This window comes from Pygocentrus nattereri, chromosome 11, assembly GCF_015220715.1.
Source record: "Pygocentrus nattereri isolate fPygNat1 chromosome 11, fPygNat1.pri, whole genome shotgun sequence".
In the NCBI taxonomy this organism is placed as follows: Eukaryota; Metazoa; Chordata; class Actinopteri; order Characiformes; family Serrasalmidae; genus Pygocentrus; species Pygocentrus nattereri.
The window spans coordinates 4,848,962-4,876,770 of NC_051221.1; the positions used below are offsets into that span (position 1 = coordinate 4,848,962).

At 40.0% G+C, this 27,809-nt stretch overlaps 2 long non-coding RNA genes and 1 pseudogene across 2 annotated transcripts; 2 read left to right on the top strand and 1 right to left on the bottom strand.

Annotated features, from left to right (window-relative positions):
• Positions 1 to 3,638: 3,638 nt before the first annotated feature.
• On the top strand, positions 3,639 to 6,248 carry LOC119264263. The gene is made up of 2 exons (XR_005130918.1): positions 3,639 to 3,763; positions 3,926 to 6,248. It is a non-coding gene; the product is annotated as an uncharacterized LOC119264263 (long non-coding RNA).
• Positions 6,249 to 7,744: 1,496 nt separating this feature from the next.
• Positions 7,745 to 9,139, top strand: LOC119264243. Its single transcript, XR_005130903.1, has 2 exons — positions 7,745 to 7,778; positions 8,765 to 9,139. It is a non-coding gene; the product is annotated as an uncharacterized LOC119264243 (long non-coding RNA).
• A 12,663-nt stretch (positions 9,140 to 21,802) lies between these two features.
• LOC108412933 overlaps positions 21,803 to 27,809 on the bottom strand; it is a 30,864-nt pseudogene continuing 24,857 nt past the window's right edge.

Below are 27,809 nucleotides of genomic sequence, written 5' to 3' on the forward strand. Positions count from 1 at the left end.
TCACTGCGGCAGCTGTGTGTCAAAATGTAGAACATTATTACTGTTCTTCTTATTAAAGAGGCATAAGGACTATACATTTATCAGCCGTATGACACTGAATAAATGGAACTGCCTGTGAGAAATAAAGAATCTACCGTCTCTGTTATTAGGCCAGGTTTTTAAGGGATTATGCTACAGCCATAGTAATTCATTGGAGGGGGACTAGTCTTTCCCTAAATATACAAAGGTGTTGTTATTTAGCGCCATTTCGTCGAAAACTCTGTCCTAATTAAAGTAAGAATGGCAATATCTGTACTTTAAAAACACGTGAAAACCACATGACCAATAAGCCTCCAGTATGGATGACGAGGGGCGCACGTGATAGATGAACGTCTCTGACCTAAGTTAGAAGAAGCGCTCAAGAAGAAAGCAGCTTTCCGAAGGTCCGCCGGAGAAAGGTAAGTTCACGTTCCCACGCTAAATTAACTGGGTTATCAGTGATGTGTGTGTTTATCCTGTTATAGGTACTGGATCTGTGGCATCTTTGTCAAATAACTTAAGCTAGTGAACTTGGCTATCATTACCACGTGCTAGCCATCCCTGAGGTGGCTGCTGCATTTGCACTAGCTTATGTCATTTCTCGAAGCAGTGTGGCTGTTTGGGTAAGTTGAGGTAAAATGTTCTTAATGGTTATTTTCCTCATTGAAAGGCGACTCATAAACCAGCATGTTGCACTGTCTAACCCCTGGCCTCCTCAGTGTGACCCAGCTAAACACTGTAGATCAGGGGTGCCCAAACTTTTTTCAAAGGGGGCCAGACTGGACGATATCAAAACACCTAAGGACCGGTCTCCTTTTCCAAAAGTATTATTCATACATTAAATAACATCGTATTCAAAATATTTAAACACAAATGTACAGAATAATTAATAATTATTTAACTAATTAATTAATCTGACTGTAATTGCAGCAAAAATTGAACAATAATGTATTCTTACGATACAGTGGCCAATAAAAATCACACATTACAAACCTGAAACCCATTGCTATTATTAAATGTCTTTAATTGAACTCACCGTGAATGTATATCTCACATTGGACTTACCATGAGGTAGAACCTGTTGGCTTTGTCTTGTATCCTGAAAGCTATCTGCAAGGAAATTTCAGAATCAAATGCAGAAACAAACTTGATTTCACATATTTGATTATAATCATTGTTCAGGGCTGCTCAGTAAAGTAATCAAACTTACATGGGGTCTGGTTAGATATTGACCACTCAGAAGACTCTTGTTGTATGGCAGGGGCTGTTGGAACAAAATTGCTGTTACTACTAATCATACATTCTAGAAATCTGACAAGAATTGCCATTAAAATTATTTTCATAATAGGCCCTTTTTTACCACAATTCCAGGCTACGTCTTTCAATCTCTTAAGTGGGTGTAGAATGCGGCTGATTTGTTTGTGATTGTGTTTAAACTAGATGTGCATATAAATAAAAAAAGACAAAGTTAAAGATTACTTAGACAGGACACAATGGTTATAGATAGAGAGATAGATAGCGATGTAGGTAGATGAATAGTTAGATAAGTTAGAGTTACAGATATGTAGGTAGATAGCTAGGGAATAAGGGTTATAGCTAGAGCTGTAGATAGAGATTTCTAGATAGGTCGTTAGGTAGATGGGGAATAAGGGTTATAGATAGAGGGCTGTAGGTAGATGGATAGGTAGATAGATAGTTATAGATGGGTAGGTAGGTAGTTAGGGAATAAGGGTTATAGCTAGAGCTGTAGGTAGATGGAGTTATAGATAGGTCGGTCGGTAGGTAGACAGATAAACAGGGAATAAGGGTTATAGATAGAGAGAGAGAACATGAAATGGAAAGGAACAATGACAACAACTATTGAAACACATTTAGACAAAGGCAGTTCCTTTGTAACATTTTATGAAACTTACTCTGTGACATATGATGGCCTGAGTGTTCCCATGGAGAAAATGGCCTTCCTAAATATCATTTTAAAATATATTGTTAGTAATATTTTTGTGACTACACTCCATACAGATACAGATTAATATTGATGATCTCAGTCTTTTTATATTACTTAATGATTGGTATTACCATGCATTTTTGACAGATCTGTATAAATATTGTCTCCCTGCTGGTTGTCCTGGGCTAAAGATGAAACAAGTCAAGGTAAGTTAACTGCCATACTATAAATTGCCATTGTTTGAGAATATTAGTTGTTTAAAGAGGCATACATTGTATTACTGTTGGGCTACTAAGTAGTAACGTTCGAAGTAGTTTTTATCTTCTTTCCTGTACTTTCTTTTAATAACTTGATTATCCAAGGATTGTACTTGGATTTAATAAATGCTTTTTTTATAATTACAGGAAATCATTAAAATTTTTGTTCATGGCAATTGGCAGTGTGCTACAGATGCAAGACCGAGATCAGAATGCTATAGTATTCATTTATCCACCCCTTGGAAATGTTTCAGGCATTATACCTTGAACATCTGATGGTTTGTTGCACCACTCTTGCTCTGCTCTTGCTCCCGACTGGAAGCTGCTGTACAATGCTGAGAATGCAAAAAAAAAAGTAAGGAATAGGTATCATATGGGACAATATTATTAAGGGACATTACGCTGGTTTAACTATTGTAGCATAATACACTCTTTATATTTGTGGCTTTACACTTGAATATTTCACAGAGATACAGAAGACTGTGTAAATGTCAGAGACCATTTTTTTGCAAGTTCTTGATTTTTCAGGATATTTCAGCATATCCTTCTTTCAGGATATTAAGAGTCCTTAACGTCTTTGAATGTCATTGGGATGTCTTGGATAGTGAGAAGCAGAAAATGCTCCAACTTCAAAGACTGTAGTTATGGAAAACCTCTCTGCAGAAAAAACGAAAAGAATTACAGCTGTAACAAAGGTAAGGGTGGAAAACTTGCACTTAATGTTATGATAAATAAAATGTGATCTCTGACTTTAGCACAGTACTGTAAACGTATAGTAATAAACCATTATGGTAGCATCCTTATTGTGAAGTTAAATGCAATACCATTATGTGTTCCTGGTCCAGGCTGTCTACAAGTCTGTGGTGGGGCTGGGGCTGTTGGGGCAGTGGGAATTTTTTTTTCACCGGTGGCGATTCATCTTCCTCAGATGAAGAGTATACTTTTCTTCTACAAGTAAAAGTATGTTAATAACGGGTTCTATCACAGAATTGTTCTAAAACACTAATCGTACAGAATGCACAGCTTACTTGCTGACTCTCTTTCCTAGAATCTGTGTCAGAGTTCAGATCTGACGTGTAGCATGACTTTTTCTATTTAGAAATAACGTTATTGGGGCGGCACGGTGGCGTGGTGGGTAGCGCTGTCGTCTCACAGCGAGGAGGGTCTGGGTTCGATTCCCCGGCCGGGTGACCAGGGTCCTCTCTTTTTGGAGTTTGCATGTTCTCCCCGTGTCTGCGTGGGTTTCCTCCGGGTTCTCCGGTTTCCTCCCACAGTCCAAAGACATGCAGTCAGGCCAATTGGACATGCTAAATTACCCCTGGGTGTGAGTGACTGTCTGTGTCTGTCTGTCTGCCCTGTGATGGACTGGCGACCTGTCCAGGGTGTATCCTGCCTTCCACCCGAAGACTGCTGGGATAGGCTCCAGCATCCCCCCGCGACCCTGACGGAGAAGCGGCTTAGAAAATGGATGGATGGATGGTTATCAAATGATTCTGGGGGGAAAGAATGACGGCCATGAAAAAGAACCATCTATCATGCTATGGTGAGAACATAATAATACTTTGTTCTGTACTATGTTAACATATGCATTTCTTTATTACCTGATTCATAAAGGATTCGCACACTGTGCTTTTTCCACCCTTTATCTGGATGGGGGACCTCAGCTTTTTTAACACTTTTTAAAAGCCGGCTTTGATCTTTATAGGGAGGCCACCAGGAGAACCCATCCATGTACCAGGACTTTGCCACTGGTCCAGTTTGCCCCTCGTTGACAAACTCCACTATGAAGTACATTGTGAGCTGTATTGTGAAACCAGACCCCCAAAATTAAATGTGTTCTGTCAGAAACATTTTTAGTTATTTAATGCCTAAATAAATAATTTTCCATCTGGACAGCCATTCCAAAGCTTGAAATCAATGTTTTCATAAAAACAATTTCATTCTAGGAAAAAATGATTAAATCAATAAAATTATCATAGAAATAATTGTATATGTAGATTGTTTGGTGAAAAGAAAACTGTATCAAGAACAATGATGAACAATGATGATGATTATCTATAACATCCATTTTTCATTAAGATCTTGCATGATTAAATCAGGTAATAAGAAAATTAGATTTATGATCTAATAAATTCTTGTTGATCACAAAATACTAAAAGTAGTGAACATATCAGTACCTTTTGATGTATAACTTGCAGTACTATCTACAAATAACTTTAAAAATATATATAACATATGATTCCAAGTTCTGAATGGTGATTTACTGCTGTTTTGTATGCAAAAGTGGAATTGACACAAATTTGTCTTTGTATGGAATAACAAAGGCCTTCCCCTCTATTTGGTTTACTTTGCAGTAGTTTATCGTTCTTGTGGACCAAATGTATCGTCCGTGGACCAAATGTATGCCAATTGTCGATGATGACTGGATATTGAAAGAATGGTTCATGCTGCTCAAATGTACTGTATGCAACATATACTTCATTCCTGTAAGACATAATATTTTTAACCTTGACAACTTTCCCCCCCAAATAAAGATGACTGTTGGCTTGGTCAAGTTTGACAGTGAAGAGTGAGGTTGCCAGCTCTTTGTACTGTGTTGCACCACAGAAAGGTGGTGAAAGAGGACCAGAAGTATGTTCTTTTGACACACTTGTCTTTTTCTCCATGCTGTCACTCCATGGCTTCTCTGATAGTCTCTTTCCAATCTGACTCAGAGGGCAGCTAGGTTTCCTAATGAGCTTTTTAATTTTATTCAGGTGGGTTTCATATTGGAAAGCACTGAAGCTGTCGAGAGCACCATGGTTTTTTACATCTTGTGCAAGATGCACTAAATTGTGAACATTGTAGGAGACAAATTTAGGGCCATACAGCTCTCCAAAATGAGACACAAAAAGACCCAATATGTCATTGGCATAGCCCAGGTAGTCCTCGATCACGCTATTATTGCTGAGTATGAAAATTCCCACAAACAAAAGCAGAAAATTTTCATACACTGCGGTGTGCAGTACATCTTTGAGCAGGACAGGGCCCATGTACAATAAAAATTGCCTAAATTCTGTGGCTTTCCATCTGTCAATTTCTCTGAGAGACCTTGGTTTACATGCAAACTCCACAGGGACGCAGCTCTGAGCACCCAGCAGTCGCTCTGTTAATAGGTTTTGCTGAAACCCAGGCAGCCTACAAGTGAGAGGACCTAACTTCAGCCACAGGTGAAGAAGTCGCTGCATGACACCTAGGCACACAAGGTGCATATAATCAAGAGGGAACCCAGAGACCATTCCCGAAGATGTTCTTTCTAAAGGTGAAATGCCAAGGTGGTGATCTGAATCTGTCTTATTTTTGAAACTTTCATCGGTTCTGAGTGGCATGTCCGTTCTTGGATACGTCATTCTGTTGTCCATGTAAACTCCGTCCTGTGTGCATTTCTCACATCCATGGGTGATGCTTGCCAAGGACAGCTAGCAGGGCATTTACGGCATTGTGCGTAATGTGGTGCTCAGCCGCCCATTTCGCAAGTTCATCCTGTAAAGAGTTGCACTCTGTTTCAGAGTCAGATCCAGAATTAAATTCAGGCAAATCATTAGTACAGGAACCAAAGTCACTGTCACACACAGTACTTTGGCAGTCCATGAATTCTATGTTGTCATCATCGCCATCTTCACCTATTGTATTGTTTTCTTTTTCTAAATTTGGGCTCTGCCCCCACCCTGTTGCCTGAGTTGACTCTGTGTCTCTATCAACCCATTCTTTTGCTCTTCGTTTAATTGTCCAATAAGATGGTTTTCTGCAAGACATAGTACACAATAAAACAGAACATACAAAACATTGTCATATTCAATCTGTTTTGTCAAAGCCATTTAAAGGAACTTTTGTATCTTCAATTCATACCTTTTTTTTGGATGAAGGCGACACCTGTCTTGCAAGTCAACCTGCACAAAAAGAGACAATTATTGAGTGTTAGATAAAAGTAATTTGGGACTTGTAGTTAATCATCTTTCCATGTTAGACTTGGTGATTACTTTAACTTTTATGCATCTTGACCTTCATCCTGAACACTGTTAGTCACTATACCATGAAATGTTTGGAGTCACTTGTCATATGCTAGTTGTGATAAGCTTGTTTATAGCTTTATTTTGAGAGGGATCCAGAATATTTATGGCAGAGATAGAAGTATATGATCAAACAGTTTGTCATATCAGTTTGTCTGCCTCAAGATTTAATGTCATTCTAGATAATGAACCATTATATATTTAATCTTTATACAACTTTCTGAATTGTTTTAGGTCATCTGCATTGCTGCTAATTATTGTGGATACATGAGCAGCAATGCAGATGAAGCTGTGATTAAATATTAAATATTAAGATTAAATATATAATAGTTCATTAACTATAAATGTATAATAGTTCATTAAACCCCCACTAGTTATTCGAAACCTGTGCAGAACTGATGCATTTAGAAAAAAAAAAGTACATTTGTTGCAGTGGAAATGAATATTTTGTTGCCAACATGAACCAAAAGTAGTTCTTCTGTTGCGTCACTCAGAGAACACTTGAAAGTTTTCCATAATCTGTATCCTGCGTGTTGAAATGTCAGTTTACAAATGTCCTGACTTTGTCTATGAAGCACACTGTTTACATTCAGTAAAGGTAAATATATATTTCACTCAGTTTATCTGTTATCTCAGATGTGAGAAAAGTGTAGGTTTGATTATTTTTGTTTGTTTAATAAGAAACCTCTTAATGAGATAATGTTACCTATCCACTGAGTGTCCAACTTTACCATACTTTTTAATATATAGTTTTTTCATAGTGGAAAGAGCTGCATATTTTTATTCAGGGCTGTCCAAACTTATTCACAACAGGCCAGGTTTCCTGCTGAACTTCATTCCAGACAAGCCAGAGCACATCAGATTAACTGTTTGAAGACTGACGCCACTGATTTCCCTTTGATGTTTGAGCATTTGGACTCTTCTCTTTTTGACATTTTAACAAAGCGTAAACATTTATCCAGACAATATGATTTATTTGTATTTATTGGTTAATAAAGGAATTTGTTCATGCTTGCATTTTTTTCAGTAACCTGTTAAAAACATTTTTAACACATTCACATTTTTAAAATTTGGAAAATGTGAACCTGTTTATCATTAAAAACAATATGATGAATTGCACAGAGCAAGATCAAAATGTCAACAGCCACTGTGAGTGTAATGGTAGTAATACAGAACGAGCATTTTAAACTACAACACTAATACTTTCACATTACAGGCCATCAAAAACATGTTTTCTAAAATATGACATTATAAGATTTAGTTTAAAAGATGATGCAAATAATGACTAAACCAGGTCATTTTAGACCCACTTATGCATCCAAGGGCTGAACAAGTAAAGCCAGATGTGCTCAGGCTGCTTTAGAATGAAAACCTGCAGCCACCTTTGTCGGCCACCGCCCTCTTTTATTGAACTGGGCGGAGTAAACGGCTCTCACATGCGTTACGTTAGGAGCTCACTTCAGCAGAAGAGAAAAGTCGGTTCGTGACTTCTAGGCACATGTATGCAAGGTGCGTCTATACATAAATCTGAAAGGGTTTTGGTTTATATGTTCTCAGCCCATCTGAGCACAAATCTACTGTTTTAGATCAGTCAAAAATGGCAAAAAAGTGGCTATTTGCCAGAAATAGAAGGATCAATCGGCTATGTATGAGCATCGTTTGATCACGTCTTTGCACTGGAAATCAGCAGATACTGATACATAGGCGATTGATTTTTCGTTCTCTACCAAAAACTCAATTTGTCATTTGTTTTGATTGATTTCAATCAATAGAATTTGATATTTTGGTTGCTTATTCTACCTGTAGATGGAAATACAGATCTTGTGCTTGACTGCAGAAACAACTGTGTTCGATTTTGCTGGGCGTTCTGGAAGAAAACATGTTGTCAATATCTGGCTTTTACAATGTTTTATTTATTTGTTTATGTTATTTGTTTAATTTCTTTTAATACTATCTGACTCGAATGCAAATATTTCTAAAATGTGAGATGATAAAAACGGCCAGATTAATGATGTTTTCTATCAGCACAGCTGGCAAAATCAACATTGATGTCTGCACCTGTGCACAAGGTCTGTATAGGTTGTTTGCAAATGACATGATGTAACTGTGTTGCTGTGGTGTGAATTGAGGATGGGGGGGCAGGAAGTGATTTTCCACATAGGGCGCTCTATCTCACTTTCTCAAAATGACTGACGTTTACGTTGTGTGCAGTCATTTAAAGTCAGTTTAACGGAGAAACTATAAGAGACTTTTATCAAGCATGGAAACGATGTCACCATCTGTAACATCTTCTCATTAAGTTATTTTAAATGGGCGTAAACAACTTCTGTTCCATACAACAAATCAGACAAATCAGAAGCGATATCAGTTCAGTGGCATGCCATTTTGCTGCAGCAGTATACACTCTGCACAGTTCAATAAGAAGGCTTCTAATACTTATAGTAGAACATCATTTCTACAATTAACTTTTTTTTTTGTTTTGTTTCTGTTTATAGGTGACTGCAGACATCATACATGTTGCCCATAGCAGCCATGCCGGGAGTTGGTGTCATCTTGAAGGTTCCTGACGTGACTGGAATTGGAGCTTTTAACCGAAGTTCGATCTGTACCTGTGCTCCATGTGCTATTATTACAGGCAATTTTATATGGTAGTACAAAAAAACTGCTAGTGCTCTACTTTAATGCACACCTTGTTTACAGCTTGGTCCAGTGTTGTCTGATTACTTTGATTGTTGCTGAACTTTAAATGTTTGTGCATTTCTGAAGACACTTAGAACACATGAGCAAAGAAGGGTACAACCTATCTGGAGACATTCGACTATGCTGCTTCTGTTACTATTTGCAATGAAATAAATATGCTTACCTTGAAAGTTCGTGTTTCATTTTCATTGCGTGGTGTTGAACATTGGTCCATCAGGTCTTCAGACACCAGGTACAGTCTTCTTTTTTTGCTGGGTTATGCATGTGTTTGTTGTGATTTTTGTAATAACTAATTGTATATGTAAATAATGACGTTTTTGCTAATTGCCTATTTCTAGGGCATGGAACTTCAGTGTATGACCCCATGTATAATTAGGCAAGGACAACAGCCATGGACTTTGCTTGGTTAAGTCCTGTTGCCTCCAGGATTTACTATCTTGAGCAGATTAAATATTCAGATTCTGTCCAGTTATGTGAAGACTTCTTAGCAGAGGTAAAACCTGCAAATATTTTTAGTGTTAACATGAAAGAAATCTGTATTGTTGTATGTGCTCAATTCTACAGACAGCTTTATTTAGCTAGTGCTGTTTAGATATGCTTGAGAATGGAGAATGTCTGCATATGGTCATATCTGTGTATAATTAAGTTTGGCTTCTGTAAAAACTCCAGCCTATTCGTGTGTTTCTAACTCAACGATGTAGTTAACGTGACGTACTCTCTGTTTAATGAACAGTTATGTCGTCATTGCTAAGTGTTTCATACTTCCCTGATGTCACTTGTATGAACTGGTGATCCTGGACAGCGCACTGTGGCTCTGTCTGAAGTGAGAGTTAATGAAGGGTTTATAGTGTCAACTGCCTTCCGTCGTGGTGTTTCGCTGCTGCAATACGAAACTCGCTGGCCACTTCTTGCGTGGCGCGATCATATGAACGTAAGACAGTCACTGAATCTGAGCTGTCAAATTGCAGATCAGGTGCAGACAGGGGCGAGGCTAGGGTATTTTTAGTGGTGCTAGAGCACCACCGTGAGGTTGCTCAGCACCCCCTGGCTCAACACATTTTTTAAATATTATATTATGCAAAAAACTTGCTCTGCACCTGCGCAATACTTTGGTTCGACTGGCCAATCTGGCAACCCTGCTTCAAAACGAGGCTTGTGACCAGTCCACTTATCAACTATATCTCTTCTGATTGGTTGGCACATTCACGCGACTGCTTGCTGCTAGAATTGTCTACAGCTTGGCATTGTGTTCTGGTCGTAAGCTAGCTGTTCACATTCTACATTTCTGGATCTGCGAGGCAGCCAGCACCTGAGCTGGGGTGAGAAGGTATGTTTCTTCACTGCAAAAAAAAAAATCTTAACAAGTAAAATTAAGTCATTTTAAGGCAATAAATCTTTTTTTCTCTGATAAGAATTTTTGACTTACTAGGCATTGCAAGTTTTAGGATTATTTTGCTTATTTTAAGTATAATGAACTTAATCAGTCTTACTTAGAATTTTTACCCTATTTTAAGTCATTTGAACTCAAAACAAGCACAAAAAAACCGTTCAAGTTAATTAAATTTTTCAGTTTACATGCTAAAAACACAATGATTTGTACTTGATTTAAGATTCACTTCACTCATTTTGGGACTTTGTGATTGCTTATTTTAAGAAATCTTAATAAGAAAAAAAATCTTACCCCATTGGCAGATTAGTTTGCTTAATATAAGCATTTACGTCTTAATTTACATATTCTTTTTTTAAGAACAAAGGTGAACGCTCAACTTCAGGTGAGAGAGAAAAAGACTGAAGTTGAGCGTTCACCTTTGTTCTTAAAAAAAGAACGTATGTCCATCTATGGAAAGACAGACAATCGGTCAGATTTTCCCAATGTTCCATTAACTAAATGCAACTGACTTGGCCAACTACAGCTCTCCAAATGCACGGTCTAACGTTGGGGAAGTTCACTCGGCTGCACTCTTTACCCATATTTCATTCACAAGGTTTCAAAGTAGGCTAAATGCCCTCCAGCATTAGCCAGCTAACTTTAACTAAGCTACGAAAAGCTGCTGCATCAAGGCATTGCCACACGCACATTCGCTTATAACCGGACCAATCTAGGATTGAGTTATCAGTGAACCACAACGCCATGATGTATTATAATCAGTCGACACACGTCTACTGAACACTGCAAAAAATCCATTGGCAAAAAAATAGATGTTTTTTTTTGATGGTTCATCTGACCCTGGTAATATCTGTCCTGGATAAACATCTAAAAACCTGAGATGATTTCCCATGTTGGTCAGTCACGAGGAAATCTAGTCTAATTTCAGGTTTCATTTTCAGGTTTTTAGTGTATAGGGAAATTTCTGTGAATACTGACTTAAAGAGAGACCACTCAGCTCCACAGACTGAGCAGTTGATGGCACATTTATCATGAAAGCTACTTCGGTTTCCGTGGCCCTTTTCTCCAGTAACCAGTTTTAGTATAGGAAACGATGCAGTAACAGCTCAGAGAGGCCTGCTTAAAACGGAGAAAATAAACACGCTAATGCTTCTCATCAGAAATTCAGCAGTTGCTTCTTGTCTTCCTTCTTCTGTGGAGCCAAGCATCTCGACAGCAGGGAATTCTGGGAATTTGGCAACGACCCCATAATCTCATTTCAATCTGCCACCAGAGGAGTTAGACTGCATGAATGTTCACACTGGCTAGAGAGAAATGAAGCAGCATCTGAACTGTCAGTGTTCCAGTGTTTTGAATAACTGTATAAAATATGGATAAGGCTTTGGTGATTGTTGGAAATATAATAATTGTATAGGTTTTTTTCCCAGTCAAAGTTCAGAAATAGAAATGGACAGGCTTAAACAAAGTGATACATTTTTTCCTGTGGTGTAATTATTATTTGATTAATTTACATGCATGACCAAATGTAAAATTATAATATATATATATATATATATATATATATATATATATATATATATATATATATATATATATATATATATATATATATACACACACATTCCAATTCTAGTGTTGATTAGTTGTAAAGCCCTTTAAAAAAACCTTCTGAAAATAATCTGATATTTTGCGGGCTTATGCTGAAATACTGAATTGTTTCGTTCCAGAACCTATAATGTATTATTTCTTCATCTCCCAGAGTTCCTTTGCACCATTTGAGGTTGTGGCTATGTCTGCACTGCATACACATGGTCACAACCTCACTAACCAGCAGTGCAGTGCAGAACTCACAAGATAGTATTTCACTGCTACTTTGATAAATAGTCAAGGATCAAGGAGGATTCAAGGAGATTTTATTGTCATTCGCATCACATGGTACATGAGGTGGAACGAAATTAAGATCTTATGGTCAAGTTTACACCCAAGAGCTGTTATTAAAATATATATAAAATAAACATAAGCAAAAAAAACACAAAATAGAATAGAGCAAAATAGATAAAGACTAGACAAAATAGATAAGGTAAATACACAAGAGAGGGAGAGTAGGAGAGTAGGCAGTTAGCAGCAATATGAAGTCCAGAGTGCAAGTTTGCTATAGCAGCATGATATTGACTTAGAGCAGTGGATAAAGTGTCTAGATAAAGTGTCTCAGTGCGGTTTAAAGTGACAGTGTCTGTAACAGTACTTGTTCTTGTAAGTGTCAGTGCAGTGTGTTCAGTTGGAATTTAAGAGCCTTACAGCTTCTGGTATGAAGCTGTTTCTGAGTCTGGTTGTTTTGCACTTGATGCTCCGCAGCCTCCTGCCTGAGGGGAGCGGGACAAAAAGTGCGTGTGCTGGGTGGGTGGGATCCTTCCTGATGCAGGTAGCCCTTTTCCTGCATCTGGAGGTGTAAATGTCTGTGGTGCTGGGGAGGCTGACTGCACAGAGGATTGTTGGAGCCTTCACCACCCTCTGCAGAGCTTTCCTATCTGCAGCAGAGCAGCTTCCATGCCACACGTTGATGCTGGAGCACACGACGCTCTCCACCACACATCTGTAGAAGGAGGTGAGGACTGCCCTCCCGAGTCCAGCTCGTCTCAGCCTCCTGAGGAAGTAGAGCCGCTGATGTGCCTTCCTGACCAGAGTGGAAGTGTTGTTGCTCCAGGTGAGTTTGCTGCTCAGGTGCACACCCCAAGTACCTGTAGCTGTCGACCACTTCCACCTCAGAACCTCCAATGTGCAGAGGGAGGTGGTCATGATGGCCCCTTCTGAAGTCCACAATCATCTCCTTCATCTTCTTTACGTTGATGCAGAGGTTGTTCTCTCTGCACCAACCCTCCAGGTGTTCCACCTCCTGCCTGTAGTTGGACTCATCCCTGTTTGTGATGCATCCAACCACTGCTGTGTCGTCCGCAAACTTCACAATATGACAGCCTGGATGGATAGGTGAGCAGTCATATGTAAGCAGTGTAAACAGGAGGGGGCTCAACACACAGCCCTGAGGGGAGCCAGTGCTGAGGGTTATGGTGGGGGAGGAGATGTTGTGGATCCTCACAGACTGCGGCCTGTTGGTCAGGAAGTCTAGGACCCAGTTGCACATGGAAGAGCTCAGTCCAAGTGAGGAGAGTTTTGTTATCAGGGTCTGAGGAATCATGGTGTTGAAAGCAGATGTGAAGTCCACAAAGAGCATACGAACATAGGAATCCTTCTGCTCCAGGTGGGTGAGGGCAGTGTGGACCACAGAGGAGATGGCATCCTCTGTGGATCGATTCCTCCTGTACGCATACTGGTGTGGATCCACATTGACGTTGATGGTGGCTTTGATGTGGGTCTGAACCAGTCTTTCAAAGCACTTTGTTACTATCGACGTGAGGGCTACTGGCCGGTAGTCATTCAGACCCGTCACTGCAGAGCTCTTGGGGACCGGGATGATGGTGGCAGTCTTCATGCAAGTGGGGACTGCTGCCTGGATGAGGGAGGCGTTAAAGATGTCCGCCAGGACGTCCGAGAGCTGGTCGGCGCAGTCTCTTAGCACCCGTCCGGGGATGTTGTCCGGGCCAGCAGCTTTCCGGGGGTTGATCCTCCTCAGCGTCCTCCTTACTTCTGCTGGTGTCACGCTGAGGGGCTCCTCTCCTGGTGAGTGTGTGAGTTTGGTGCTGGGGGGGGGGGGGGGTGTCAGGATTCTCAAAGCGGGCATAGAACTTGTTGAGAGCCTCAGGCAGGGATGGGTCTTTGGAGCTTTGTGCAACGTTGGATTTGTAGTCCGTGATGCACTTGATGCCCCTCCACATACTCTGTGGATCCTGGGAGGAAAAGTGTCCCTGGATTTTCAGAGCATATGCAGCTTTTGCCCTCGACTCCAACAGTCAGCTCTCTTCTAGCCCTCCTGAGTTCACCTGAGTCCCCAGACCTGAAGGCAGCATCCCTGGCTTTCAGCAGAGAACGCACCTCTGTGTTCAGCCAGGGCTTCTGGTTCGGGTAGCAAGTCACAGTCTTGGTGGTAGTGACATCCTCCGTGCACTTGCTGATGTACCCGAGAACAGCAGATGTGTACTCCTCCAGGTCCAGCTCCCCCTCACACTCAGCAGCCTCCCTGAAGACCTGCCAGTCTGTGCAGCCGAAGCAGTCCTGCAGCACAGCGTCGCCGTCACTGGGCCACACAGTGATGGTCTTCTGTGTGGGTTTGGAGCGACGCAGTGGGGGGTGGTATGCAGGGACCAGCATGATGGAGATGTGGTCGGAGAGCCCGAGGTGGGGGCGGGGGAAGGCTCTGTACGCGTCCCTCACGTTGGTGTAAACACGGTCCAGCGTGTTATTACCTCGCGTTGGGATGTTGACGTGTTGGTAAAACCTCGGCAGGGTGTTCTTCAGTTCTACGTGGTTAAAATCCCCCGCTACCACGTAGAACGCCTCCGGATGCTTGTTCTGAAGCGAGCTGATGTTGTCATAAAGCTCCTTCAGCGCGTTGTTAGCATTAGCATCCGGTGCTAGGTAAACAGCAATCAAAAACACCGCCGAATACACACGAGGCAGATAGTGAGGCCGACACTTCACAGTCAGCTGTTCTGTCGCCTCGGAGCAGTGGCTGTTTACCAACATGCAGTTTGTGCACCAACCTTTGTTTATGTAGACGCACAAGCCGCCCCCCCGGGCTTTCCTGGATAGCCGGTTGCAGTCCGCTCGGAAGAGCTGCCGGCCGGCGAGCTGGAAGGCTGAGTCCGGCATGGTGTGGTTCAGCCAGGTTTCCGTGAGACAAATCACAGCGCAGTTCCTCATCTCCTCAGAAACATTCATCCTCAGCCGCAGCAGGTCCAGCTTGTTATCCAGAGAGCGGACGTTAGACAGGAAAAGCGACGGAATTAGCGGTCGGTTAGCATTAGCCTTTAGCCTAGCTAGCACGCCAGCGCGTTTCCCCCTCTTCTGCCGTCTGCTGCACCGCCTCCTCCTGCTCTTTGTTTGCGGCGCTCTGCTCCCCCACACCGGCACTCGTAGGAGCTTCAGCCTGCCCAGCATAGCTCTGATATTATTGTCGTACGCCTCTAAAAGACTGTGGTAAAAAGGAGAAAAACGGTTGACAATCTTGCATTTGCTCTTGCATTTCACAGTCCCTATCACTTTAAAAAACAGCTAAACTTCCTTCCAGCTAAAAATTTCCTTTTAAACAACTTAGAAATCAGCAGTCGCCGTACTTTTCTAAATGTGTGGAGGTGTTTGAAGTAGTTATCTGAGTTGTAGCTTGAAAAGATATTTTGGGGTGCAAAAGTCAGTTTTTTTTAATTCCAGTGAAGAAACCAAAAAAAAAAAAATCCAATTAATCCATTACAAAGAAAGAAAATATTTACAAATATATAAACATTAGTATGAATAGTCCATTATCCAATCACAATTTTAGAGGTTTTGGGGCTTCAACCACATTTCATTACCTCCTCCACAAGACTAGCTCATTCTGCTCCCTCTAGGGCTTTTATAGAGCTAAACATGAAGCAAGGGGTGGGGAGTGGACTATAAAAACTCAGCACACAAAGGGTCCTGTTTTCCTCCCTGGCTGAAAACATGACTACCTTCCTCTGGAGTCTATTCACAGGTAACTTGTTGCCTTCCCCAAGTGTTTCTCCAATTCTCTGAATCTTTTGATGATATTATGGACTGTAGATGATGAAATCCCTAAATTCCTTGCAATCGCATGTTGAGAAACATTGTTCTCAACAAAGTTGTTCACTAAGTGGTGAACCTCGCCCCGTCCTTGCTTGTGAACGACTGAGCCTTTCAGGGATGCTCTCTTTATACCCAATCATGACACTCACCTGTTTCCAATTAACCTGTTCACCTGTGGAATGTTCCAAACAGGTGTTTTTTGAGCATTCCTCAACTTTCCCAGTCTTTTGTTGCTCCTTTGAAACGTGTTGCAGGCATCTAATTTAAAATGAGTGAATATTTGCAAAAAATATTAGCGGCTATTAAGCAGGTAATGATGATGTGGTCAGTAATTAATCAGTAGTTATAAGAAACCAGTTACATTTATGGCGTTTGGCAGACGCTCTTATCCAGAGCGACTTACAGTTTGATTGTTTTACACAGGTAGGCGAAGACAGTGTTAGGAGTCTTGCCCAAGGGTCCTTATTGTTATCATAGGGCATAACTAAAGGCGAAAGACAGCTAAAATTACTCATCTTGGTCCCACTTAAACTGGCAGAACACGGCCCAATTAGTTTTTTCCTGACATTTATATTTATTTCATACACAACCTGTCTCCCTATTCTGGAGTCTCCCACAGACTCCCACAGGGTCTTCATGTCAGGGTGGGTAAAGGATGGAAAATGGATGCTACAGGACCAGTTCTAGGTTCGTGAGGAGTGGTAGGACTCAGAGAAGCACCAGAAAGACAGATAAGGGAAAATAAACTAATGGCTTTAATAAAATGAGCTTCAAAATTTCATTCAAGAGGGAATGTCAGTCGACAGTGATGAATGAACAACAAAAATAAAATAAAATAAAATAGAATAATCTAGCCTTTGTTTCTGTAGAGTAAGCCCCTTTTCTTTTTAAGTGCCTATTTGAGTTTAGACTTGTTAATTGTTCTTGTTAATGTCACCTCAACTAATTTTAAGGTATGTAGTGTTCTCCTTGTGTTAGTTGAACAGAAGTCTTTGCTTAAGTTTGCTTAAATTAACTGACTTAATGAACCAGTTTCTTATTTTTGCTCTTCTTTACAGGTTTAGTGTATACAGGTAAGTATTACTTGGCTACTTCCAGGTAAGTATCGGTTATTGGTTTCTTGGTTTTCTTTAGGGTAACTGTATTCTGGGTACTTTTAACCAATGTATTTCAGTTTTCTTGAAAATTAAAATAAATATGCACAAATATTCTGGAGAAGTATTACATGACAACCCTTGTTTCGAACTAAATTCAAGATAAGTTCTCTGTTCTTTCTTTCTTTTTTTTTCTTTTTCTAGGTTCTGAGCTCTCTTCTCACAGGTTGGCTATTCAGGGTTCAATCAGATCAAAATATAACGTGATGATCACAATTTGAATATTTACTAAATCTTCCATGAATAATTTCTCTTTTCTTTCCCTCGTCAAGAACCAGTTGGAATGGTCAGAGGATCACATTAACAGTCCTTGTATTAAGAGTCAGTGGGAGGATTGGGAAAGAAAAATAAACTGTCCTTTCCAAAAATAGAAAAACAGAAAACTGGATGCTCTTTAGAATTACTCAGTCCTTTGCGCTGTATTAACCAGAAATCTCTCAATTAGTGTCCCAGCGTCAAAAGCAAACATGTCCTCTCCTGCCGTGTTGGAGAAATGGAAATGGGAGAATGGTGCATTCAGTCATCGCTCTTGGGTTGGCCCGCCATCCACGGTCCACACGGTGCAGCTGCAGCCCGCTAACTGCACTCTCAGAGGCCACGTAGAACTGAATAATCACTCAAACACCCTGGCCTGCATTAAAGACCAGAGAATGACACTCTTATTGATAATCTGGTTCCATGTCACACCCTGACATTGCGCAACACCTTTTGGCTACGTCATGCACAACTTAACGAAATGGCACCGGTTAACAGCACGGCTAATTATTTGCCTAACTAGCTGCTACTTGAACATTTTACCATCACTCTCACAGTTATGAACTCATTAATCACATTTTTATCAGAACAACAGCAGTAACATACTTTTTTCACAATTTACTCCATAACCGCCGGTCTAGGGAGGTAGGCTAATATATACACACGCTTGTTTAGTAAATAACTCACCAAAACTAATCTCGGTTTTCAGGATATTCTGTCTGGTAGTGTCCAGGTAGTGTCAGGGTTTCAAGGGTTCAGTTGAAAATGAAGCCTATTTTCTAACCGTTTTCTCTGTTTTAGGCACCGTCTAGGTTCAGAACAGTTCTCTCACTATCTGCCTCACTCACTCTCTCTCTCTCTCTCTCTCTCTCTCTCTCTCTCTCTCTCTCTCTCTCTCTCTCTCTGTCTCTCTCTCTCTCTCTCTCTGTCTCTCTGTCTCTCTGTCTCTCTGCCTCACTCACTCTCTCTCTCTCTTTCTCTCTCTCTGTCTCTCTCTCTCTCTCTCTCTCTCTCTCTGTCTCTGTCTCTCTCTCTCTGTCTCTCTGCCTCAATCACTCTCTCTCTCTCTCTCTCTCTCTCTCTCTCTCTCTCTCTCTCTCTCTCTCTCTCTCTCTCTCTCTCTGTCTCTCTCTCTCACTCTCTACTCTGTCTCTCTCTCTCTCCCTCTCTCTCTCTCTCTCTCCCTCTGTCTCTACTCTGTCACTCTCAATTTCTCTCTCTCTGTCTCTCTCTCTCTCTCTCCTGTCTCTCTCCCTCTGTCTCTACTCTGTCACTCTCAATTTCTCTCTCTCTCTGTCTCTACTCTGTCTCTCTCTCTCTACTCTGTCTCTCTCAATTTCTCTCTCTCTCTACTCTGTCTCTCTCTCTCTACTCTGTCTCTGTCTCTCTCTCTCTCTCTCTCTCTCTACTCTGTCTCTCTCTCTCTGTCTCTCTCTCTACTCTGTCTCTCTTTCTCTCTCTCTCTGTCTCTTTCTCTCTCTCTCTCTCTGTCTCTCTCTCTCTCTCTCTCTCTCTGTCTCTGTCTCTCTGTCTCTCTCTCTCTCTCTCTCTCTCTCTCTCTCGTGTTTCTGCGCACGTGCACCAGACGGAGAGCTCTTCTTCTACTTTTCGTGAGTGATTTCTTAAAGTACACCATTAGTTAACATTTTTCTCTTGTTTAACGAAGCCGTATTTCAGGTTTCAAGTGCTGTAAATATACACCTGGGTTACATGAGCAATGCTAGGCTTTAGATGACTTTAGCTAATGTTAACAGCTGAGAGATGAACAGTCGCCCCCTAACGGAGCTGCAGACCACTGGCTCCAAACCTGGAGTGAAAACACTGTGTGTCTCTTTTCTCTCGGCTTCTGTGGCAACCTGCAGGTGAATCATTCACAAATCACAGCTAATTGAAGGCGTCGTGCAGTACAGTCACTCCCTAATTTGGGCCTCAAAACGTGAGATAGAATAGAATAGGCTGCTGCCAAAGCGAGGGATTGGACCCCAGTCTACAGCACAGAAGGCAGAGGTGTTAGCCACTACACTATACAAGCCATCAAGCAGTTCATAGGTAGGAGGTCTGTAAGGCTCAGTACTCTTTTGGTAATAATGAACTTCTCAAGTCATTAGTTTACTTCTATGTATTAAATAATTAACCAGAACATTTTAGTAATCAATAGTTGTGAACTAGGTGTTAATGCAGCACTACTCCTAATAGTTACCCTTTAATTATGAAATCGGCATATAAAACATCACCAACTCAGAACTGGAAATAACAGTTATGGTCCGCTGTTACTGACATCAGGAAAGTTTGTTCCTGCAGTATCTGCATCTCAGTGGACCTACATGAACCTTCAGCATTACAGGGTTCAGTATCAACCACGGACACACTAAGTACACTTTAGAAAGATTAGCAAATAGACTAAAAATACATTAAACTCATTCTAATTAATCAGGACTAACTAAAAGTGCTGCAGGTGATACAAGCAGGATGCTAAGGTTTTATTTTTGTGATGATATGGTTTCATTTCTCGGCAGTGTTTTGCATTAGCTGGCTTAACAGTAGTTTTCTGTAGAAGTACAGCATTTATGATCATGTCTAATATTTACGTTACATCCTTTATTATCCCTTTTCAATTTTATGAAGCTATTTATTGATAGGGTGCAGAGCAAAAGCCGTGAGAAGACAGACTTCAAGAAAATATTATTATTATTATTATTATTATTTTTACATTCCCAACCAGACAATCCTTTGGTTAGTTATATAAGCATCTTACCTTTTTTTGTATGTAGCAGTATTGTGGTTAATAACTAGTGCAAACATGTTTTTATTATGGATTTTTTTCCTTCAGTGATCCTCATAAAATCTATTTGAAAACTAACAGCTCCCCCTTGTGGAGCCAGGGAGCTCCATGTGTGTGAGTTTCCAGCTACGTCAACAAAGTGCAAAGCATGTAAAGAAGAGAAATGTTTAATATTAGTTTACAGTCACCAAAAGAGGCGATGTGTGTCACAGGGCTGTAAGGAGGGGGGGGGGGGGCAGGACATGGGAATCTGTTTATAAGTGATGAAACCTTGTAATGTGTTGACTGAATATAACGGGAGTGAAATCTGAGGAATTGTGGCTTAGTTGGAGATCAAACCACCAAGTCCAGCCATTGGGGATGGGAACTCTACCACTGAGCCAGATGCTGGTGACATCTGACACCATGAGGCTGTGAGGTGAAAAGGGAGGGACCCAGAGGGATAAGCGGTTTAGATGATGTGAGTGTGTGAGTGAGAGAGAGTTCATAAGCAGTGATTTCAGCCTGTGTGCTTCCTTATATTTAAGAGCCTAAAGGGTGAAATGAAATGCTTTTGAAGACATTACAGTAGCACTTTACTTTACAGGTCGGTAATAAGAGGTATGTTATGGTGGTATCATGGAAATTAGTTGTATTTATCGATAAATTAAATATCAATTTCATAGTTGTTATTAAATAATAAAATGGTAATTGTGGTGGTAACAAGTCAGGAATAAAGTGGTAAAATCATGGTAACAAGTTGTACTTACCAAAATATTACTTGCATACTTTCCAGTTCATAATGATTAATAAGCCGATGTTCGTAATGATAACAAATTTGTAAAAAGATGGTAAAATAAAGGTAAAAAGTTGTATTTACCTAAAAATGACCTGCACATTTGTTAGTAATTAATAAATAAGAAGTTAGTAATTGTAGCGGTGGTCAGTAATAAAATAGTAAAATAGTGGTAACAAGTTAAACTTACCCAGCTCACTTACCCAGTAGATAATAAGTCAGTAACTGTAGTGACGACTAGTTGATAATAAAGTGGAAAAATAACGGTAACAAACTTTAACTGCCCATCAATTAAAAGGGCAGTAATATTAGGGTTATTAGCCCAAAAACAAAGCAGTAGTTTTGCTGAAATAATGTGGTTTTAGTGCTGTAAAATACTAATTCACCTGTTTCTACTGTGTTTCTTAGCTGTTATGTCTTTAAGTGGTCAGGGCTGGACGATGTTACACGCTGGAATTACAGTGAAACTAAAGAGTATGAGAGCGGAAAAATGCAAATTTGCTTCTTTCCATCTTTTTTCCCACTTACATCACTTATTACATCATGTAACACCATCAGCTCTGCAGGACAGTCTGGGTAACTGCACTGAAACAGTGACTAAATCACTGCATTAGATCTTATGGCTGTTCTACTACTTTACTAGTGAACTTACACAGGAATAGAGGAGGTAAATGTACTGAGATTACACAGAATCAGGGCTGGAAAACGCAGCGTCACATGTTCCCTTTGTGTTCCCTTTTAACAGAACACGGTTCCCCTGTTATAAAGCACAGATTGACAAAATGCTCAGAAATGATTTTTTTATTATTCATGAGGAAATGAGGTACAATCGAACAAAGTAAACTCAATGCATCACTTTTTAATAGTAACTGCAGGCAAACAGGTTAGACAGCCCCTAAGTAGTATTTGTTTGCTGACTTTAACATTATAAACATGAACATACATGAACATGAACACAGTTCACTAGCTGACCATTACAGTAACGTCTCTAAAGTCCACTAATAATATTAGTCCTTCACTGTATTTGTGTTAAATCTGTATCCATCCTTAGTGCTGCTCCTCCACATTTTCACCCACCACACATTTAATCCTCACAGCTTCATCTCGGACAGTAGGTTTACTTTCTGCAGCCAGTGGACGTCGTCTTTGTTCCCCCTCATCACCCGGTGCATTAATGCTCTTCTTCTATCCACACAGATGCACTGAGGAGACACTGTCATGGTAAACCCAGAATCCAGCATAGAGCGGCTCAGTGAATCTGGCGTAGAGTGTGTGTAGGTGGGTCAGCGTTTCTGGCTTAGGTGAGATTGTGTAGAAGGACAGAATGCCGGACGCCCAGTCCAGATACACTCCTATTCTGTTAGAGGGGGAGGGAGTGCTGGGTAGGACAGTCTCCTGTTTATTGTGTCTGACAGTGTATCTGTTATCAGAGCAGATCAGACTCCAGGACTGTTTATTGAAGCCAAACACACAGTCATTACTGCCTCCTTTCCTCCTGATCCCTCTGTATGACACTGATATAATAACCCCACTCCCGCTCCACTGAACCTCCCAGTAACAGCGTCCAGTCAGACTCTCCACACTCAGAACCTGATAACAGTCATCAAATCTGTCTGGATGACCTGGATAACGCTGATCCTCCGTCACCCGCTCCACCTTTCTGTTCCTCTCAGATAGAGAAAGAAACCTGTTTGCCGTGTTGGAATCAAGAGTGAGATCATACACATCTGTACATACACACACACACACACACACACAAACAAAAATAACTTAATAACTGTGTATACATGTGTATGTGTGAGTGTGTGTATAGTATTGTGTGCACGTTTGTATACAGTGTGTGTACAACCCCAATTCCAATGAAGTTGGGACGTTGTGTAAAACATAAATAAAAACAGAATACGATGATTTGCAAATCCTTTTCAATCTATATTCAACTGAATACACTACAAAGACGAGATATTTAATGTTCAAACAGATAAATTTTGTTTTTTGCAAATATTCACTCATTTTGAATTTGATGCCTGCAACATGTTCCAAAGAAGTTGGGACAGGGGCAACAAAAGACTGGGAAAGTTGAGGAATGCTCAAAAAACACCTGTTTGGAACATTCCACAGGTGAACAGGTTAATTGGAAACAGGTGAGTGTCATGATTGGGTATAAAGGGAGCATCCCTTAAAGGCTCAGTCGCTCACAAGCAAGGATGGGCGAGGTTCACCACTTTCTGAACAACTGCGTGAGCAAATAGTCCAACAGTTTAAGAACAACGTTTCTCAACGTGCGACTGCAAGGAATTTAGGGATTTCATCATCTACAGTCCATAATATCATCAAAAGATTCAGAGAATCTGGAGAAATCTCTGCATGTAAATGGAAAGGCAGAAAACCAACATTGAATGCCCGTGACCTTCGATCCCTCAGACGGCACTGCATTAAAAACTCACATCATTCTGTAACAGATATTCCCACATGGGCTCAGGAACACTTCAGAAAACCACTGTCAGTGAACGCAGTTCGTCACTCCATCTACAAGTGCAAGTTAAAACTCTGCCATGCAAAGCGAAAGACACATATCAACACCACCCAGAAACACTGCCGGCTTCTCTGGGCCCGAGCTCATCTGAGATGGACTGACAGAGTGGAAAAGTGTCCTGTGGTCTGACGAGTCCACATTTCACACTGTTTCTGGAAATCATGGACGTCGTGTCCTCCAGGCCAAAGAGGAAAAGGACTGTCCGGATTGTTTTCAGTGCAAAGTTCAAAAGCCGGCATCTCTGATGGTGTGGGGGTGTGTTAGTGCCCATGGCATGGGTAACCTGCACATCTGTGAAGGCCCCATTAATGTTGAAAGGTACATACAGGTTTTGGAGCAACATCTGCTGCCATCCAAGCAGCGTCTTTTTCAGGGACGTCCTGCTTATTTCAGCAAGACAATGCCAAGCCACATTCTGCACGTCTTACAACAGCGTGGCTTCGTGGTAAAAGAGTGGGGGTACTAGACTGGACTGCCTGCAGTCCAGACCTGTCTCCCATTGAAAATGTGTGGCGCATTATGAAGCTCAAAATACGACAGCGGAGACCCCCGGACTGCTGAGCCACTGAAGCTGTACATCAAGCAAGAATGGGAAAGAATTCCACCTACAAAGCTTCAACAATCAGTGTCCTCAGTTCCCAAACGCTTATTGAGTGTTAAAGGAAAGGTGATGTAACACAGTGGTAAACACGCCCCTGTCCCAACTTCTTTGGAACGTGTTGCAGGCATCAAATTCAAAATGAGTGAATATTTGCAAAAAACAATAAAGTTTCTCTGTTTGAACATTAAATATCTTGTCTTTGTGGTGTATTCAGTTGAATATAGGTTGAAAAGGATTTGCAAATCATCATTTTCTGTTTTTATTTATGTTTTACACAACGTCCCAACTTCACTGGAATTGGGGTTGTATATTTGTACATCTTACATTTCTTCAGTCCTGGTTTCATCCTGATCTTCCCTCCATGACCCACCCTGAAGAACAAAACACACATCCACATGAGTGGATAAAGTTGTTTTTGATGGCACATCCGAGCTTGAGTCAGTAAAAAGCTATACTTGTACTCTTTTTTTTTTTACAGCCAAATTTACCTGCTGGCTAACAGTTTACATTAAGGGTACATGACCTGCCAGTAATTAAGGAATTCACTATTTAATAATCAGAAAATAATATCATTAATCAGGAACAAATGAATAAGTCGTATCTTAACAATCATAAGAATAAAGTACTCAGTATTAACCAATGTATGTACTAATGAATGAAGGCAATAAATGCTTCTGGATTTATCAGGAGTTCATGTGTTAATTAAGCATACAAAAAGAATGTTAGTACACTTTGGCATACTGCTAGAAGCTCTGCTGGTTTCATCCCAGTCTTTCAATTTATATGATTACCTATGTCACACTGCAATGTCATACTGTGACAACATAAATGTAAACTGTTGTGCGTATGTAGTTTATTTACTGGCAATATGACTTACATTTAATTAAACCTGTGAAATATCTTAATATATGACACCATTATTATGAAAAATATTTAGCACTTTCCAAAAAAAATGTGTTTCTCAATGTACATCTGTTATTCTTGTCAAGAATTTTTAAAACGTGCAGCTTTTATCTGAAACAGAACAGATTTGCAGTTGTTGTGATTACTGAATTCATTGTAAAGTAGCTATATGAAATATTGGGTTTGGTGCTTACTTATTTGCAGTAAACCTTTGTTTTAAGGGTAGAAGGAGTTTGTGGTTTTACAAGCATTGTGATTCTATTAATATGTAGTGTCAGACAGGCGTTTTCTGTTGGGTTAGAATTTGAAAAATTAGAAAAGTGAACATGTTGATTTTATGCTGTTTGGTTCATTGTTCTTCCTCCTTTTACAGGGACCCTGGATCTGTGTATTGTGTTAAAGTTATAAGATGACAATAAAGTATGTTTTTATTCCTATGAATTTCACCAATGTCCTGTTTTTATGTGGATATCATTCATCACTATATCATTCATCACTGCTATGCTCAGGGCAAAAGAGTGACATGTCATTTTGGTAAGTTATGATTAACCCCTGCTATTTTCTTAGCTTTCATTCAGTAATAAAATGTGACTGGTCCATCACTACTTTAGGGGGAACATTATGAATGGTGGTTGGTTAGTGTACTGGTTAACACCTTTGCCTTCTACGCTGTAGACTGGGGTTTAATACCCCATCAGGGCAAGCACACTACACTATAACAATAAGGGTCCTTACACCACCTTCGCCTACTTGTGTAAAAAATTATCAAATTGTAAGTCGCTCTGGATAAGAGCGTCAGCCAAATGCCGTAAATGTAAAATGAATGCACTGTGAGATATCATTGCTTTCTTTATAGTGAACTGAGAATTGACACTGCACAGTGTTCAGTATTCAGACACACCTCAACCAGCACTATAGGAGCTTGGTGTACTACATGTGAGAAAGCACAAAAACATGCATAGAATTAAGGATTCATATGACCCTCAGAGAAAAGGACTGCACTTACCCTATCAATAATGAACTCATTTCCAAGTTCAGTGGTAACTGTAGGATAAACCATTCCCTCATAAAGCACTGTGTATCAATATAAGAGTTAAAACATATTATTATTATACTTACATATATTATTAATATGAAAGTTGAAATAAAACTATGGCAAATGAGGAGTAGTTGCAAAAAGATATCAGTGTAAGTTTTTGATTTTTTTTTAAATAAACAGTCACTAGGTGGGTAGAAACAGACAAAATAACATAAGAGATCAAAAACTATAAACTCAAGATCTGACAGATGAAGACAGTCAAATAGAAGAGCTGCTTACTCAGCATGATGAAGCAGAAGGACAAAATTACAAGGGGATGGAGCTACAGAAAAAACACAGTTGATGAGCACTAAGCCTTAGGGTGATTAATTAACACATGAATTCCTGATAAATTCAGATGTTGCCTTTATAAGCTTCATTTTTATACATTACTATGTGTGTTAGTAATTTAATCTTGTGGTTGTTCATACATAACTTATTCATTTGTTCCTAATTAATGACTCATTACTTTTGAGAAATCTGATTAACTGTTCATTAGGAAATGCCTTAATTAGTGGCAGATCATGTACCCTTAACATAGTGTTACCCTTAATTGTAACACATGACATTTCGCCATCAATATGCTAGTTAACAGTAACAGTTAACAACTTTCTCAATAGTATTATGAGTAAGTAATACAACAACTTCAAACTAACATTAGCATAACATCAATGTAACTGCATATTTAAAGATCTCAAGGAGTCAGTCACTCTGGGTAACATTAGCGCCTTGTACTGAGGTAAACATAGAATGCAGTTAGGTCTATGACCAAACAACAGCTGTTTGACACATTGAATCTCATAAAACCTTTCCAAAGCATCTCTGAACCTCAGTGTCCTCATGGTAGTTCCAGTCATGTTTGGAACAACAACTCAGTACCTCACCATAAATAAAAATTCACCACCTCACCATAAAGACAAACACATCTACAAACACATCTATCAGTAATGTGTATAATATATATAATTACAATCAGTCTGTTTTTAGAGAAAGTAAGTCAGTAACTCACTGTAGTTTCTCCAGTGTGCAGTGTGGATCTTCCAATAGATCAGACAGCAGCTTCACTCCAGACATTCCTGGGTGATTATAAGTCAGATCAAGTTCTCTCAGGTAGGAGGGGTTTGATTTCAGAGCTGATGCCAAAGATGAACATCCTTTATATGTAATCATACAGCCAGACAATCTGCAGAAAAGAAAAAGAGGAACAGGTATTGTTTACATGCAGCAAAAATCAGCTGCAGTACAAACACAACAAGCTCTAAATTATGCGAAATATACATCAACTCTGTCAAACAGGATATAACAAGAAACACAACAACCAAACTACAATATTTAAAATAATCATTCTGAGATTCAGCAGATATATGTATGACAAAAAAGAGATAAGGGAGACATTAGAAGAAATTACATGAACATCAATGAAAATGGAATTTTAATGAATATCAACTAAAATGAAAGTCTCTTAAATTTCAACAACACTTGTAAAGTATAAAAGAAGAACATAAGAGACCAACCAGAATAGATCCTTCACTGGCACCAATAGAAATTAGCTATATACTAGGAACCAGGGCACCAGACATCTGTGGGAATGAGTGACTGAGGGAATTACTAAAGCTGTCAACTATGTATAGGTTTTCTATAAAGTTGTTCATGTACGTCGCAATGCTGCTTGTTTGTG